Consider the following 17,799-nt stretch of genomic DNA (forward strand, 5'->3'; position numbering starts at 1 on the left):
CACATCCAGGACTTTTACGGCCAACCTGCATGGTCTGAGGGTATTCTCTAAGGTTGACCTGGTGCGTGGGTATCACTAAATCCCGGTGCACCCCGGGGACATACCCAAAATGGCTATCATCACCCCCTTTGGCTTGTTTGAGTTTCTATGCATGCCTTTTGGGCTCAAGAATGCCACGCAGACCTTCCAGTGCCTTATGGACACAGTGGGCAGGGATTTGAATTTCGTATTAATTTACCTGGACGACATCCTTGTCACCAGTAGAGACCGGGCACAACACAAGTCTCACCTGCGCACCCTCTTCTCCTGACTGGCCAACTTCGGCCTAACGATCAATCCGGCCAAGTGCCAGTTCGGGAAAGAGTCCATGCAGTTCCTGGGCCAAAGGAGCCACACCTGCCGCTACGAAGGTCACTGCAATCAGGGAGATCCCACACTTGGACAACTTCAAGGGGCTACAGGAGTTCGTGGGTATGGTCAACTTCTAAAACCACTTCATACCAGGCACTGCACGCATCATGCAGCCACTCTTTGTCCTCATCGTGGCCAAAGACAAGACACTCACCTGGACTCCAGAGGCCAGCAGGGCATTTGAAGCCACAAAAGATGCCCTCGTGAAGGCTACCCTGCTCGACAACCCACGCACTGACCTGCATATGGCGCTCTCCGTCGATGCCTCTGCCACAGTGGGAAACCACTGACATTCTTTAGCTGACTTTTTCGCCCACCAGAGCTCAAGTATAGCGCTTTCGATCATGAGTTGCTGGGCATGTACCTGACGGTGCGTCATTTCCGCTATTTCTTGGAGGGAAGGCCTTTCACCATTTTTACCGACCACAAACCCCTCACTCATGTGCTTTCTATGGCAAGAGATCGCTAGTTGGCCCACCAACAGCGTCACCTCTCCTTCGTGTTGGAGTTCATCACCGATATTCGGCACAAGGTGGAGAAAGACAACATGGTCGCTAATGCACTCTCATGACTGGCCATTTGAGCGCTGACACCTGGCCTTGACTTCAACCAGCTCGCATGGGACCAGAAGTCCGATGAGGAGACGCAGGCCTTCAGGACTGCCATCATGGGACTGCGGTTTCAGGACCTCCTGACTCCTCACAGAGAGGGCACCGTCTTGTACGATGTCTCCATGGGCACCCCGCGACCAGTGGTTCCCAGCAGTGGCTCAGGCAAGTCTTCCACCATATCCATGACATTTCCCACCTTTCCATCAGGTCCACGGTCTGTACGGTGGCAGAACATTTCATCTGGCATGGGCTTCGGAAGCACATTGCAGACTGGGCCAGAACCTGCACCCATTGTCAGCTTTCCAAGGTACACAGGAACACCAGAGGGTCCGTACAAGATTTTGAACACATCCGGGAATGGTTCAGCCACATACATGTGGACATTGTCAGACCATTACCCGTTTCCCAAGGTAACCGTTACCTTTTCACATTAGTAGACCGCACCTCTCGTTGGCCCGAGGTGATCCCGATGCCAGGTGCCTCCACGAACTCCTGCTCCCGAGCGCTTTTGAACGGTTGGGATGCCCGGTTCGACGTCCCAAACCACCTCACCAGTTATCGGGCACCCAGTTCACCTCTGCGCCCTGGGCACAGCTCGCCAACAGGCTGGGGATTGAGCTACATCACACCACGGCCTATCACCCACAGGCCAATGGGCTAGTCGAGCGATTGCACTGCCATCTTAAGTTGTCACTTATGGCCTGCCTCACCGGCCCTGACTGGGTGGATAAGCTGCCTTGGGTGCTCCTGGGCATCTACTCGACACCCAAAGAAGACCTACAGGCGTCATCAGCCGAACTGGTCTACGGTGCACCACTAGCCCTACCCAGTGAGTTCGTCAACACACCTCACAACCCCCAGCAGTCACCGCACGGTCTACATCCCCACCTCCAGGCCCAGTTGGACTCCTTCACAACCCTTCTGCTGCCCAGACATGGCAAACGGGCCTCTTACATCCCCAGCGAGCTGTACTCCGCAGAGTACATTTTTGTCAGGTGGGGCCCGTCCACAGCACCTCTACAAAACCATACGAAGGGGCGTACAAAGTCATCCAGCATTCAGGATCCACTTTCACACTGGACATCGGGGGTAAGAGGGAACTCTTTACGGTGGACAGGTTAAAGCCAGCCCACCTTGACCCCACCGAACCGGTAGTTGTGGCCCAACCCAAGAAGCGAGGCTGCCTGGCAAAAAAGGACATTGGTGTCAGTTCTGGTGTGGCGGAATGCCATTAGGCAGGCAAACCGGCCCCGCTTGTCATGCATGCGGCGGGGCAGCTGGCCAAAATGGTTCTCAGCCAGGTCCGGGCTGGGAGTATAAGACCAGCCAGGCAGCCTGCAATAAATAATTTTTTGCTCACTGACCTCAACCTGTCTGGTTGTGTGATACTTCAGTTAGGAGTGTAGCCACTGCTGCAGAGGCATATTTATGGCCTTCAAGCAATGTAACAAGTAAGAGAAAATGTTAAATAAATTGGGTATACTTTCCCTCAGTCACTGCATCATTAGGTGCAGAAATGAATGTACTAATAATCTGTGAACATTCAGACATACAACATTCTGAGATGGAGGAACATATTTAATTTCCACAGGCAGGAGAATCTAGATCAGTGAGAGTTACTTTTATTTCCATTCTTGTGTCTCCACATAATAATGTTTGCCTTTTACCACTCAACTCGCACGCCACTATCTTCCTCTCCAAATTTCAGATTACATACATTACATCACATACAACCCTGAGATTCTTTTTTCCTGTGAGAGAGGCAGAATTAAAACTTAGTTGTAGAGCAAAAAAAACTGTACATAATGTACACATGCAGACAAATAAACAAATGTAAACAAACTGACTATGCAATACAGAGAGGTAAAAAACAATAAATTTCAAACATAAGAGTCTTTAAATGGGTCCCAAATTGAATTTATTGTTGAAGAGTCTGATGGTGGCGAGGTTTGTGAACCTGGTGGTGTGGGTTTTATGGCACCTATACCTCTTTCGTGTGCTGGTTGGTGCGGATCCCTTATGATTGCTACTGCTCTCTGTTGGCAGCATTCCACATAGATTTTCTTGATGCTGGGGAGGGTTTTGCCTGTGATATTTTGGGCTGTGTCCATGACCTTTTGGAGCGTTTTATGCTCAGGGGTATTGGTGTCCCCATACTAGACCGTGATGTGGCTGTTAACACACTTTCCACTACACATCTGTAGAAATTTGCCAGGGCTTCTGATGTCATACAAAACCTCTGAAAATTCCCGAGGAAATAGAGGTTCTGATGTGATTTCCTCACGATGCCATTAGTATGTTGGGTCCAGGAAAGATGTTCGGAGTTAGTGACTCCAAAGAACTTAAATTTGCTCACTCTCTCCACCTCTGATTTCCCCCAATGACCACTGAATCATGCTCCTCTGGTTTTCCCTTCATGGTCAACAATCCTTGGTTTTGGTGACATTGATTCCGAAGTTGCTGTTGGTGCATCATTTGGCCAAGTTTTCAATTTATCTCCTGTATGCTGTATTACCCCTTTTGTTACAACCCACTACCATGGTATTGGCAGTGAATTTGGGGATGGTGTTGTTGTCATACCAAACCACACCCTCATGGTATAATGTGAGTAGAGCAGAGGGCTAAGAACACAGCCTTGTGGTGCTCCGGTACTGATGGAGATTGTGGAGGAGATGTTCTTATCAATCCTCACCATTTGTGGTCTGGAGCTGGAAAGCTTCACCACCATACTTCCAAAACATTTCATTACTGTTGATGTGAATACCACTGGTCGAAGGTCATTTAGGCAGGTTACCACACTCTTCTTGGGCACCAAATACTGAAGTATTTCCCTCCCTATTATCTCCACCTGTCATAACTCAATCCAAGAGATCCCCAGATGGCTTACAGATCACAAAAAATAGTGATTGTGCAAATGTGGGTATTTACACAAGAATTTTTTTTCCCCCTGTGCTCATTTGTTTAAATCTGCAGGAATTATTTGCTTCTTTTCTTGAATGTTCATCTTGAATTGTGTTCTTTTTAAAAACAAGTAAATCTAAAATGAACAAACAAAAATTGGTTTGTCCTTCTTGTAGGAGTGTTGCGTAGTTCAAGATTTGTATAATGCTGATGGGCACATGAAAAAGAATATATTCAGCGTGTTACCCAGGCTCAGTAGCTCTCAGTTTACTCCTCAATTACACAATAACCTTTCCTTCCCAGCCTATTCCATTGAAGAAAAAAAAATCTGAAGTAGTTAAAGCTGTTGGGCTTCTGGCAGATTCTCCAACCAGAATGGTTGATACCCAGATGGGAAAGTAGGCCTATGGGATAACTTGTGTCAATCTCACTTGTACCTTCTAGAGTTTAGAAAATTGAGAGCTGATGTAATGAAAATGTTTACAATTCTTAAAAAGCTAAGTGGCTACTATTCCCCAGTGAGAAAATATTGATTGGCTCTCAATAGCCTTCAAACACCTAAAAAAAAATGCTAAATACCAACTTGATTGCTTCAATTAAATTAACCAATCCAAGAGACTGCAATTTGCTGATCTGTTTATAACCTCTTTCCTATGAACCTTGATGACCTATCACCAGCTGCTTATTAAGAAACTATTTACCTCTGCCTTAAAAGTATTCAATACTTTGTTTCACTAATCTTCAAAAAATAAAATTCCAAACCCCTGTTATCTGGAATTCAAGCAACCGGCAAACTCAAGCAACCGGCAAAAAAAATCAAGGTAAATAAACAAAAGGAAATAAATAAGAATAAATAAAAAATTAAAAAGTTTTTAAATTGTAAAAGTAAATGTTCTCTAAAGTAACACATAAGCCTTTGATGAAGATGGAAGCAAATATTCAGCCAGCAGAGGGCCTTGGTCGTGTTTTGCTTGTAGCAACTGTTTGAATAAAGTTGTGTTTGAATAAAATGGTATTTCCCAGGATGAAGAGCTGATTGATGCTGCTTGCTGTTGGGATGACTCTTTTAAAGTGTCTCTTTATCCCTTCTTGGTAAGAGTCTTTATCTTTATTAGTACATTATTAAATAATCTGTAAACTTCTGGGAGAAGTGATGGATATTATCTATAATGTTATTGTTCATCTTTCAGAAGGCTCTATTGAGGGGGTTGATGCAGTGATGGTTAAATGTTTTTAAAGAATGTGACTGAAAATAAAGTGGAATGCTTTAAAATTTATATATTCGTGCAAGTGAAATTTATTCACTGTATAAGCACAACATTGTATTTTTGTCTTTTAAGTGGTTAATTCTTAATGTAGGTGTATTTGACATTGTACGAAGGAGTCTCAAGCAACTGGAAAGCATGCTTATTTGGCATCTACCAATCCCTGTAGGTGCCTGATACCAGGAGTTTAACTATATTTGTAAACGACCCCCAAATTCTAGATTTCCCCAAAAGTGGAAACATCTTCACCACCATCTTTTCAAAATTCTTCAGGAGAATCTTGAAAAGGGGGGCAAGGGAGAAGAGGAATCTTATTTAAGAGTTGCTATCCTCAGTTACATGTTAGTACTGGTTAGATTTTGTCATATGGAACTCTTGTGCATAAATTCAGAACACTCTTAAAACTGTCTGCTTGTCCTCTACATTTTGTTAATCAAAAGTAAGCTTTTTTGAAAAGTAAGCTTTTTTTTAAACACAGCTATAGGATTTTTGAGATGATGAAAAATGATTGACTACCATTTCACCAGGATTGAGAGATTTCAGTTTTGGAGAGAAACCAGAAGCTGCAGGAGGAGAAATATCATAATAATTTTTTGCATTAAAATCATTCTGTGGAATGTAATTTTTTAAGGCAAGTATAACTTGTTAAATACTGTAGTTCTTTTTGCCAAAGAGCTAGCCAAAGTGAATTTGATGAATGGGTCCCTGTATGATTCTATGAGCTAAAATATTGGTTGGGAGACATTGTTTATTTGAGAATATAATGGAATAACTGGGAAGACATGAAAGTGCTTGTAACAAGTTCTAAATAGCTTTTGTAAAATGCTATATAGTCCCATGAGAAAGTAAAAATTGATTTTTCCATCCTTGTCATGTAGTTATGATCACATATTATTGCTAAATGATGCTGTGCTATGTTGGTCATATATCATTAGACATACCATGTACAGGGTCTAAGTTCAATACATTATAAACCAAATTGATGGAAGATTTTTACATCACAGATAACATAAGGTTGCTTCAGTGTTAAATTGCAGTGAAAATATAACCTATTGAAAAATATCTGTGATTCATAATGAAACATGCAGCACCTTGAACTGTAGTACTAAAAAGCCAGAATTACCACTGAAATTTATTAGGATAGCCCAGGAACATAGATTTATGGAATTGCAATAAGAAAGAGGTTAGATCATAACCTTATATTCTGTATTATTATAATCATCACATTATTTTATTATATACTTAATATTCACTCAATAAATACTTTTATTTATGACATGGGAATACCCACCAAAGTTTCATCATCCATTAAATGGTCTTAAAAGGGATGGGACAGAACTTATGATCCTTAAATCAAGGTAAATAAGTTGTTGAAGTAAAGTTTAACTTCGTCCATGCAATTTTTAATGTACTCTTCTGTCTTTTGATGGGGGTTGTGAAAGAAGACCAGGAATTCCCATTGCAAATGATTGTCTGACCAGGTTATTGTGAATATTAATATAAATGTAAAATGTCATTACTGGGAGGAACACTTTCAATAGGTGAGTCTTGCATATTATCCCCAGGAGAGGAATACTAGCATAACACATACTGTTGACTGAACACAGAACCATCTGATATGCTTCATTTAGTTACACACTGCACTGATTAATAAGCTGTTGAATAGCCCATGTCAATCATATCTTAAAGCCCAGATCCACCTGGTTGATTTAGTCATGGCAGAATTTACTCTCACCCATCTCACCTGCAGCATGAATAATGTGGAATTCCTAGCATAACCCCCGGCAGGAATTCAGAAGGTCTCATCTGAAATGATGGCCATCCATTTGCCTTCACAGATTCTGCCTGACCTGCTGAGTTCCTCCAGCAATTTGTTTCTTTTTTAAGTACCATATCAAATTCTTTTGAATTTAGCAGATGTATATTAGTTATTGGTGAAAATTTATATTCTGGATTACTGAAGGAATAGAATTAAAAAACATCTTTGAACAAAGAAATTCTGTGCCTTTACTAAAAATATTGTAGAAATGCTTTGGAAATTGACAAAACAGTTTGAAAACAGTGGAGATGTAGAAATGATATTTTTCTTACATAATTATAATACTACACACATGGTACTGCTTTGCATGGGAGATCAAAACAATTTTTTGTCTTGTATATGCAGACATTTTCTGTACAATCTGGCTGTTGCTCCAGTTTAGTAGGTCAGGAATGTCAGAAATCATAATCCTCTATAAGCTAAGAGAAAATGCGATTAGATCATGTTGAGCAAAAGCTTAACTTTTTTTTATTCTCACTCACAAAATCCGGTTTTATGCTTTTTTTTTGTCCAGTTTTCTCCCTTTTATTGAAAGTACTGCCTCTCAATGGAACATGGTTTTTCTTTATTCTTTGCCTCCATTTCAGAATAACTGATCACTTTTAGCAATTAATGCTGTTTGGTCTATATTTTTTAAATCTCCTTTGCCACAAACCTCTTTCTGCAATCACTCTATCAAACCTTTCCAGTGGAAGTACTGTATTTCTGGATATTCATATCTCAGTTTTTTTCCCCAGAAAGTTTCATCTTGCTCCATGGTTTTAATATCCTGCATGCAGTCCTCTAACCATTAACTCGCCATTAGCTTTCACTAGTGCAGACGAGCATACTTTATTGCAAACTAGCACTTAGTATTATTGCTCATTGGTTAAGAATTGAAAGATTATCTTAAAATACAATCATCAAGGATGTTTTGCTAGCAGGTACTCAGACTTTCTATGCTGTAGATCCATAGAACTTGCAACAATGCCTTGTGTCTATAACTCATGCACACTTTGACCAGGCTTATCAATTTACTTCTGTCGAGGGTTTATTTCTCTTGCCTGATTGCCCACTCCATGTACTCCTCCTCAGAAGGGCAGTCCTCTAACTATTGTGTGATTGTATATTTTTGGCAGGAAAATTTCCCAAGGTTCACCAAAGATCTATACTGAATTTTTCAAACAGTCTGTATGCTGAAAGGAGATCTTATAACTAGTTTTTATAAGCTTGTGAAGCATATACAGTAAAATCTCCATTATCTGGTATCTACAGGGATTGTGGATATAGGATATGCAAATTTTCTGGTTAACTGAGACTCACTTTTCCAATGCCTAACTAAGACATTTGCATTAAGAATACTCTGTATAAAAGACAAAAGACAGTGCATGATGTAAAGTAATTTGAAAACAAAATCACTGTTGTAGTCTTTAATTATGTAAAGATCAATTTAATCAGCTAATTCCTGTAAATTACAAAATTTAAATTTGAACCCCGGTCACTGGTGCGGTAACAGCATTGCACTAGCCATTATGCTAACCATGCCACCGTCATAAGTATCTCTCCCCTGTCATTAACAACCTGACTCACCTCCACACAAGTGTCCCGGTCAGGCCCTTGGAACAACCTGACACCTCCACGCAAGTGTCCTGGTCAGACCCTCGGAGCAACCCAACTCACCTCCACACAAGAGTCCTGGTTAGGCCCTCGGAGCAACCCGACTCACCTCCATGCAAGTGTCCTAGTCAAGCCCTCAGAGGAACCCAACTCACCTCCACGCAAGTGTCCTGGTCAGGCCCTCGGAGCGACCCGACTCACCTCCATACAAGTGTCCCGGTCAGGCCCTAGGAGCAACCCAACTCACCTCATGCCAGGGTCCTGGTCAGGCCCTCAGTGCAACCCAACTCACCATCATGTCAGTGTCTCAAGTCAAACCCTCAGCACAACCTGACTCACCTCTATGTCAATGTCTGGTCAGGACCTCAGCACAACCCAACTCACCTCCACACCAATGTCCTAGTCAGGCCCTCGGCGCACCTTCCTTTAAATTTGAACCTCAGTCACTGGCGCTGTAAGAGCATTGTGCTGGCCACTATGCTAATCTTGCCACAGTCATAATTAACCTCAGACCCTCTCCCCCAAGTTTTTAAATGAGCCTTACTAATAAACTAATAATATAAAGATAAAGACTCTTAGGCAGGGATAGGAAGACACTTTGGGAGAGTCGCTCCAGCGGAAAGGCATCGACCTGCTTTTCATTCAAACACAACTTTATTCAAACAGCTGCTGTGGGTGGGGCACAACAGGGTACTCCTCCGGCTGACCGCTTGCTCCATAGGTGAAATGTGTTGCTTCGGAGAACCTTTACTTTTACAATTTAAAACTTTATTTACTCTTATTTATTTTAAAAAATGATTTATTTCCTTTTTTTTGCCAAGTGTTTGAGTTTCCATTTGATTGAATGCTGGATAATGGGTTTTTACTGTACAGGTATAATTATTATGGTAGTGGAATAGCTAGTCATATTCTCAAGACGCTTTTCAAAGTGCTAAGCTTCAGAATAAAACATGTTCACTGATTTTACAGAATGCTGATAAAATATATCCCATCAAAGAATTATGTTAGAGTTTGAATGCCAAAAGTTTCTATATAAGACATTGAGTCTGCTCCACAACTTCAGCCTGAGCTAAATTGTTCTCAAGTCTAGTTCCAGATTTTGGCCTTTTCTCCATATCATTTGATATCCTGACTGATTAGATACAAATCAAGCGCTGAAGAGCTGGCTCTGAATGGGCAACTAAAGCGGCATCATCTGCAAAGAGTAGTTCACGGACAAGTTTCTCTTGTGTCTTGGTGTGAGCTTGCAGGCGCCTCAGATTGAAGAGACTGCCATCCGTGCGGTACCGGATGTAAACAGCGTCTTCATTGTTGGGGTCTTTCATGGCTTGGTTCAGCATCATGCTGAAGAAGATTGAAAAGAGGGTTGGTGCGAGAACACAGCCTTGCTTCACGCCATTGTTAATGGAGAAGGGTTCAGAGAGCTCATTGCTGTATCTGACCCGACCTTGTTGGTTTTCGTGCAGTTGGATAATCATGTTGAGGAACTTTGGGGGACATCCGATGCGCTCTAGTATTTGCCAAAGCCATTTCCTGCTCACGGTGTCGAAGGCTTTGGTGAGGTCAACAAAGGTGATGTAGAGTCCTTTGTTTTGTTCTCTGCACTTTTCTTGGAGCTGTCTGAGGGCAAAGACCATGTCAGTGGTTCCTCTGTTTGCGCGAAAGCCGCACTGTGATTCTGGGAGAATATTCTCGGCGACACTAGGTATTATTCTATTTAGTAGAATCCTAGCGAAGATTTTGCCTGCAATGGAGAGCAACGTGATTCCCCTGTAGTTTGAGCAGTCTGATTTCTCGCCTTTGTTTTTGTACAGGGTGATGATGGTGGCATCACGAAGATCCTGAGGCAGTTTACCTTGGTCCCAACAAAGCTTGAAAAACTCATGCAGTTTGGCATGCAGAGTTTTGCCACCAGCCTTCCAGACTTCTGGGGGGATTCCATCCATACCTGCTGCTTTGCCACTTTTCAGTTGTTCGATTGCCTTATATGTCTCATCCAGGGTGGGAACCTCATCCAGCTCTAGCCTTAGGGGCTGTTGAGGGAGCTGGAGCAGGGCGGAATCTTGGACTGAGCGGTTGGCACTGAAAAGAGATTGGAAGTGTTCTGACCATCGGTTGAGGATGGAGATCTTGTCGCTGAGGAGGACTTTGCCGTCTGAGCTGCGCAGCTGGCTTTGGACTTGGGGTGAGGGGCCGTACACAGCCTTTAGAGCCTCGTAGAAAACCCTGAAGTCGCCAATGTCCGCGCTGAGCTGTGTTCGTTTGGCGAGGCTAGTCCACCACTCATTTTGGATCTCCCGGCGCTTTAGCTCTTCAGCGCTTGACGTCCTGCTTTGCGGAAACTGCCAAAATGTTTGGCCTGGAAGTCAGCCTGAAGAAAACTGAGGTTCTCCATCAGCCAGCTCCCCACCATGACTACCAGCCCCCCCCACATCTCCATCGGGCACACAAAACTCAAAACGGTCAACCAGTTTACCTATCTCGGCTGCACCATTTCATCAGATGCAAGGATCGACAATGAGATAGACAACAGACTCGCCAAGGCAAATAGCGCCTTTGGAAGACTACACAAAAGAGTCTGGAAAAACAACCAACTGAAAAACCTCACCAAGATAAGCGTATACAGAGCCGTTGTCATACCCACACTCCTGTTCGGCTCCGAATCATGGGTCCTCTACCGGCACCACCTACGGCTCCTAGAACGCTTCCACCAGCGTTGTCTCCGCTCCATCCTCAACATCCATTGGAGCGCTTTCATCCCTAACGTCGAAGTACTCGAGATGGCAGAGGTCGACAGCATCGAGTCCACGCTGCTGAAGATCCAGCTGCGCTGGGTGGGTCACGTCTCCAGAATGGAGGACCATCGCCTTCCCAAGATCGTGTTATATGGCGAGCTCTCCACTGGCCACCGTGACAGAGGTGCACCAAAGAAAAGGTACAAGGACTGCCTAAAGAAATCTCTTGGTGCCTGCCACATTGACCACCGCCAGTGGGCTGATAACGCCTCAAACCGTGCATCTTGGCGCCTCACAGTTTGGCGGGCAGCAACCTCCTTTGAAGAAGACCGCAGAGCCCACCTCACTGACAAAAGGCAAAGGAGGAAAAACCCAACACCCAACCCCAACCAACCAATTTTCCCTTGCAACCGCTGCAATCGTGTCTGCCTGTCCCGCATCGGACTTGTCAGCCACAAACGAGCCTGCAGCTGACGTGGACTTTTTACCCCCTCCATAAATCTTCGTCCGCGAAGCCAAGCCAAAGAAAGAAGACTATACCTTAATGGGAAATATCTTGGCTATTCTCAGAAGTAATCTTGCCCTACAACTGACTAGCTTGCAGCAGTATTAACACATATTCTGAAGGTGATGGCTTCAATGGATAAGGAGGTGACTAATAAGTAGTTAGTAACTCTGTCTACTTGACACCACTCCCCAATCACTAATATCAATGCATGGATGGTATACCATTGGGTGCCATCCATTCATTTTGTTTCACATCTTTGCTCCCTTATATCTGGGCCACACAAAAATATTAATGTCTGCTTTAAGGGGCCTGCACTCACATGCAATTTTCCTTATTTGATGGCAAATAAGACATTGGTACATTTGAAATGGTATTCAGAGGTTCAGTGGCTTCCACAGTATTCCTTTTATCACCTTCATAACTCTCATAACCTACTGCTTTCCTGATAAAGATCCGTTAGAAAATTCATAGAACTCTGATTTGAAGAAGTCTGTTATTTTTACTGTCTCAGTGAGTTTGCTCCCCACCTACCAATGACAGGTCATCCCCTATGCAAATTGTTTCATATTTGTCAATATCCTGCTATACACACAGTTAGTCTATGCAATCCTATGACATCATATTCCAGCATCTCAAACAGCTTTGCTTTAATTCTCTTGTTTGAAACGCATGCACCATAATACACTGAGGCATCTGATCTAAAAACATCTGAAAGTTGCATCTTTTAGCCAGTGCCTTTAACCTGAGAAAATATTTGCCCTCTTCTGGCCCCACACTGAATTTCTAACTCCAAAATCTTAGAAAGCATTGAGTTACAAAGCTCTAAGAAAGTTCTTACAATATCCTCATGGGAGATCTTGTTTGTCGCCTGTGGTGCTAAGAACTCAATTGTTTCTTATAATTCAGATTCTGATTACTGATGGTAATATTGTCTTCTTCCTACTATTGGCCCCATTGCTCTGCCCTGTGTCCTCCACTGGGGTCTTATGATCATTCGTTCAACATGGGCGATCTTGTCTCTCCATCCATCACAGTCTCTGACTCTCCAAACTATAGCTGTTGCCTCCCGTTTCTAACCATGATGTTAATCCACCTATCATTTTTATTCTTTGCCTACCTCAGCTTCTTTTTCCTTCCAGCTTTCCAGTTGTAACTAAATGTTCTAATGTATTTCCTCACGGGTCCAAAGAATTTTGATTGCTGTTTTCTGATTCTTTTGTAATGTACATTTTGTTTTCATTCTTTGTAGAATTTTGTTTGTTATCCTGTCCATATATGATATACATACCATTCTTCTAAGAAACCACATCTCTGCAGCATTGATTCTTTGTTCCATTGCATTCATGATGGTCCATGACTCACAGCCGTACATCAATGTAGAAAGAATATAGCAGCTGAGAGTTCTAAGGTGGATGTCAATTGCTATTTTCTTGTTTGTTAGGATGTTTCTCATTTCTATAAATGATATTCTTGCCATTGCTATTTTTGTTTTTATGTCTATTTTGCATTTTTAATGATATATATGTATATATGGGAAACATCTCTCCACATTCCATGTTCAAAATAAATGACTCCAACATCACAGATACTTCCAGTTCATCAAAATTTACACCATACTTTTTCCATGTGCTTGGTTATTGACTGGAGAGTCCCACAACTGGAATATCCCAAATTTATCTCTGGTGTGGCAATAATGGGTTCTTCTCTGTTTATCAAAGTATATAAACAGATAGAGTTTAAACCCAAATATACTATATGGCAACAAAATCAAGCTAATAATAGTGACTAAAACAATATCATTACATCAGGTACACATTTTTCAACAGGGTAATAATCCCAATATATTTCAGGTAATGGATCTGAAGTGAATAGAGCAGTGCTTGGGGTTGCTGATGCATTGGATTGGTGTTTGGATCAAAGATGCATTCACTCTTTGTAGCCATACAGTTGAAGTCTTTGAACCTCTTATAGCATTGTGTACAAATCCCTGGTATCCCATTTATGGCTGTCTACAAAGTCCATACCTGATGATACCTCTTCTATGGCATCCTGCAGAAAAATTGCATTTCTCCTTCCAGATACTTCATCAGGGCCTCCTGAACAACATCCAAAATTATTTTGCCATTCTTCATTGGTTCCTTGGTCCAGCACATTTCCCCTTTAGGAAGAACAGGTTAGAAATGCTGGGTACTCATGATATTCAGCAATCTTGATCTGTGAAGCCAACATTATTAACAGTGGAATGTAAATGGCCAAGTAGCAAGAAAGTGACTTGATGTCTGTATTGCCCTAAATGGCTGTTGGCTAATTGTGGTTTTGATTCTTCTGGCTTCAGGAGCTATTGAATTTCACTACCATAATATTTTAAAGTCTTATCCGTGCAGAAAGGGTGAACATATGGATTTACTTAAAATGATGTGTGTATCTGTTCTGATTAGTCTAATTTAAAGCATAGCGACAAATTTAATTTATTCCACTTTGGATATATACTAGAAACTTTTCTGTGTTTCTTACACATATTTAAATATATAATTATTTAGCCACATTAGACTTTCTTCTCAAAATCAGCATATAATTGGTTAATGACACAGAAACTACTGTTTTCCAATATCAACAGTGGAAATCATTGAAAAGCAATTTCCATTAGTGAACTGTAATAACTTACTGAATAATTCATTCAAAACTGAACTAAATTTACATAGAGTAATGTTTTGCAAATTTATGGTAGGCACTAATTAGTTGCTTTATTTCCCATGACTGTAATATTAAATATTCATAAAATGTGATAGTTACTTTTCAGTTTCTCAACAGTGCTTCATTGTGGCAATTTTAATCCACTCAATTGCTAAAAAGAGAACAATCTGGAGACAAAAATGTTCTAAAATCTGTTTGACTCTAAACAGTGTATTTACTCAGAACATCATAAAAGAAAATAACTACAAGGAAATTTTTCATTTACATATTAAAGTATAGAGGTCATTAACCTTTGGTATCTAATTTAATTACAGATTTTTAACAGATGGAATTTTCAGTCAATTAGTAAAATGCTGCAACACATTATGACATTTCATCATTTTGTAAGTACAGTATATATTATGAAAACCAAAGCACAATATGCTATTTTAATTTAACATTTCCAGAATTATTCAGTGTGGTCCTTTATTCAAGATTCATTTATTGTCATGCAATAGTGCAGAACATGTAATATTACATGAAATTGCCTTCTGCCTGTCTTAAGCCAGACAAAGAATCAGCATTAGTTTTGCTTGGCACCCCTTGCAGTAATAGAGAAAGGGAAGCAAAAGATTGTCCCTTCAGAGTTCTGAGTGTCTGTGGATTGGCCTCCAGCGCTTCTGCAGCTGCACAGGCTCCTGTTTGATTCATTGACAATCCAAGCTCCAGATCCAAACCTCTGATATGATCAGGAAGCCTTCAGTGCCCTGAGGCCCTTTGGGAGCCCTTCTTGCCCTCAGCAACCTCTTAAATCTCAGTTTTGATACTTGGTTCCCATAAGCTAGTCTCCAGCAACCCATAGCCTGTGTAAGTTCTTCAGCTGTTGAGCCCCTCGCTAGTCTACTGCTGTGGTCACCGTTTTGTATGGTTGCCTCCTCTGCTTCTCCTTCTCAACAGGGGTCGGGGAGGGGGAGGGTGTGCTCTTCATTCTTGGTGCTCTGCGCTGGCCCAATGCTCCACTGGAACCTGTAATCCCTTGTGGCCCTGCCAAGCACAGGAGCCACCATCTTGGATACAGACCTCGCGGTTGCAGGATATTAAAACAAAACACTGTCGGCTCCTGAAACAAGCCATTTAAAGCATGTACGGAGCCATCGGCAATAGAACTGGGCAGTTGAACCCTTCAGAGCTGCGCTGTGTCTCCACTCTCTGGTCTCCCATTTTTGCACTAGTGACAACACTGCCATTACAGCAGCTCTCGTAGCACCGCCATGATAAGCCATTTGATTTGGGAAAGTTTTATTTGTGAAGTTCAACAATAACCCAAACACAATACTAATCAAATGTTTATTACAGTATTATTAAAGATATCTAACTCAATCAGTTTCAATACCGTACAGGAAACAGAAAATGATCTGTGGTTATCCTTGTCTTCTAAGCATGGACAATCAATATAAATTTTAAACAGTAGGTGCATCAGATGCAAATTTTCAGAGCCGGGGCATTTCATGCTTCCAATAAAATACACTCTTTGTACTGTTCTCTAAATTACGTGAGTTCTCACAGGAAAAAATATTTTTCAGAACCGAAATAGCCAGCCTACTGCAAGTAAAATGATTTAAAAGTGTAAGACAAGGTAATTCTGTGGATTGCCAACAACTGTTTTAGTCATTGCCCTTCACTATAAGTTTCAGTCCTTGGCATCACAGAAATGGAAGGCTTATAAGAAGATATAACATTTAGACCAAAACTGGAACAAGGGGACAGGGTGGATGTCTAGTTGTATGCCTGATCAGGCCATGGACTGGTAAGTCAGCAGAGATGTGGGGGTGGGGTGAGAGTGGGATTCACACAATGCTGGCCATCAGCCTGGATGGAGTTGGATGGGGTGGCTCATCCATCATAAGGTTGGGCTCAGATGAAGTGAAGAATGCTTTTGGCCATCAAAACAGGGCTAAGAGGATGTTGCCCATCAGAAGAAGGATGAGATGAGAGTTTATTGTCATATATGTATGGCTTTGTGTGGAGCAAGTCCTGTCTTACAATTTTGACTTTATTTGGTGACCTGATGAAAGTGGTTGATGATGGTAGGACAATGGACCTTGTCTATGTGCACTTTAGTAAAGCATTTTCAAGGTAGGGTGATCCAGAAGGTAAAGATGCATGAGATCAGTGGTGAATTGGTAGTTTGAATTTGAAATTGGCTTGCCCATAGATGACAGAGGGAAGTAGTGGAAGGGTGTTATTCTGGCTGCAGTGTTAGAATCACTGTTATTTGTGATCATATACTGTACTATATAAATAACTCAGAAAAATTTGGTGGGTAGATTAGTAACTTTTCAGATGACACAAAGACTGTTGTGGACAGTGTAGAGAACTATCAAAGAATACAACAGGAAATAGATCAGTTACAAATATGGACAGGGATATGGCAGATGGAGTTTAATCTGGACAAATGTCAGGTGTTGCACTTTGGGAGATCAAATGGATTGAAATGAAAGTTCTGGGAGATCAGGTCCATAGCTCCTTGAAAGTGGGCCACACGTAGATAGGGTGGTTAAAAAGAGATGTGGCATGTTAGACTTCATTGATTGGAGTATTGAATACAAGAGTAAAGAGGTCATGTTGTAGCTATATAAGATGTTGGTTAGGCTGCACTTAATATTGTGTGCAATTCTGATTACCCCATTGCAGGAAGGATATGGAGGCTTTGGAAAGGAAACTGAAGAGACTTATCAGGATGCTGCCTCGATTAGAGGTTATGAACTATAGGGACAAACTTGGGATGTTTTCTCAAGACTGTGGGAGACCTGATAAAAGTTTATAAAATTATAAGAAGCATAGATAAAATAGTGGTTTTCAAACTTTTTCTTTTCACTCACATACCACTTGTAACCCCAATGCCATCGGTGCTCTGTGATTAGTAAGGAATTATTTAAGGTGGTATGTTAGTGGAAAGGGAAGGTTGAGGACCCCTACTCCAGACCCAATTGTTACTGAAATATTTTGCTTGAGAAAAATTGTCATTGGCCCATTTCCTATGGAGTTATGAAACTGTGCACATAAAGAGTTAATTAGATACGATGAAAACAGTGGTTTTCAAACTTTTTCTTTCCACTCACAGAGCACCTCTGGCAGAGGGATTACTTAAATTGGTATGTGAGTGGAAAGAAAAAGTTTGAAAACCACTGGGATAGACAGAATTATTTTCCCATGATAAAAATGAACTCCAATTTAAAGGACATATGTGGAATAAGTTTCTTTACACAGGTGAAAGCAG

The sequence above is a fragment of the Narcine bancroftii genome, chromosome 2, assembly GCF_036971445.1.
Source record: "Narcine bancroftii isolate sNarBan1 chromosome 2, sNarBan1.hap1, whole genome shotgun sequence".
Lineage (NCBI taxonomy): Eukaryota > Metazoa > Chordata > Chondrichthyes > Torpediniformes > Narcinidae > Narcine > Narcine bancroftii.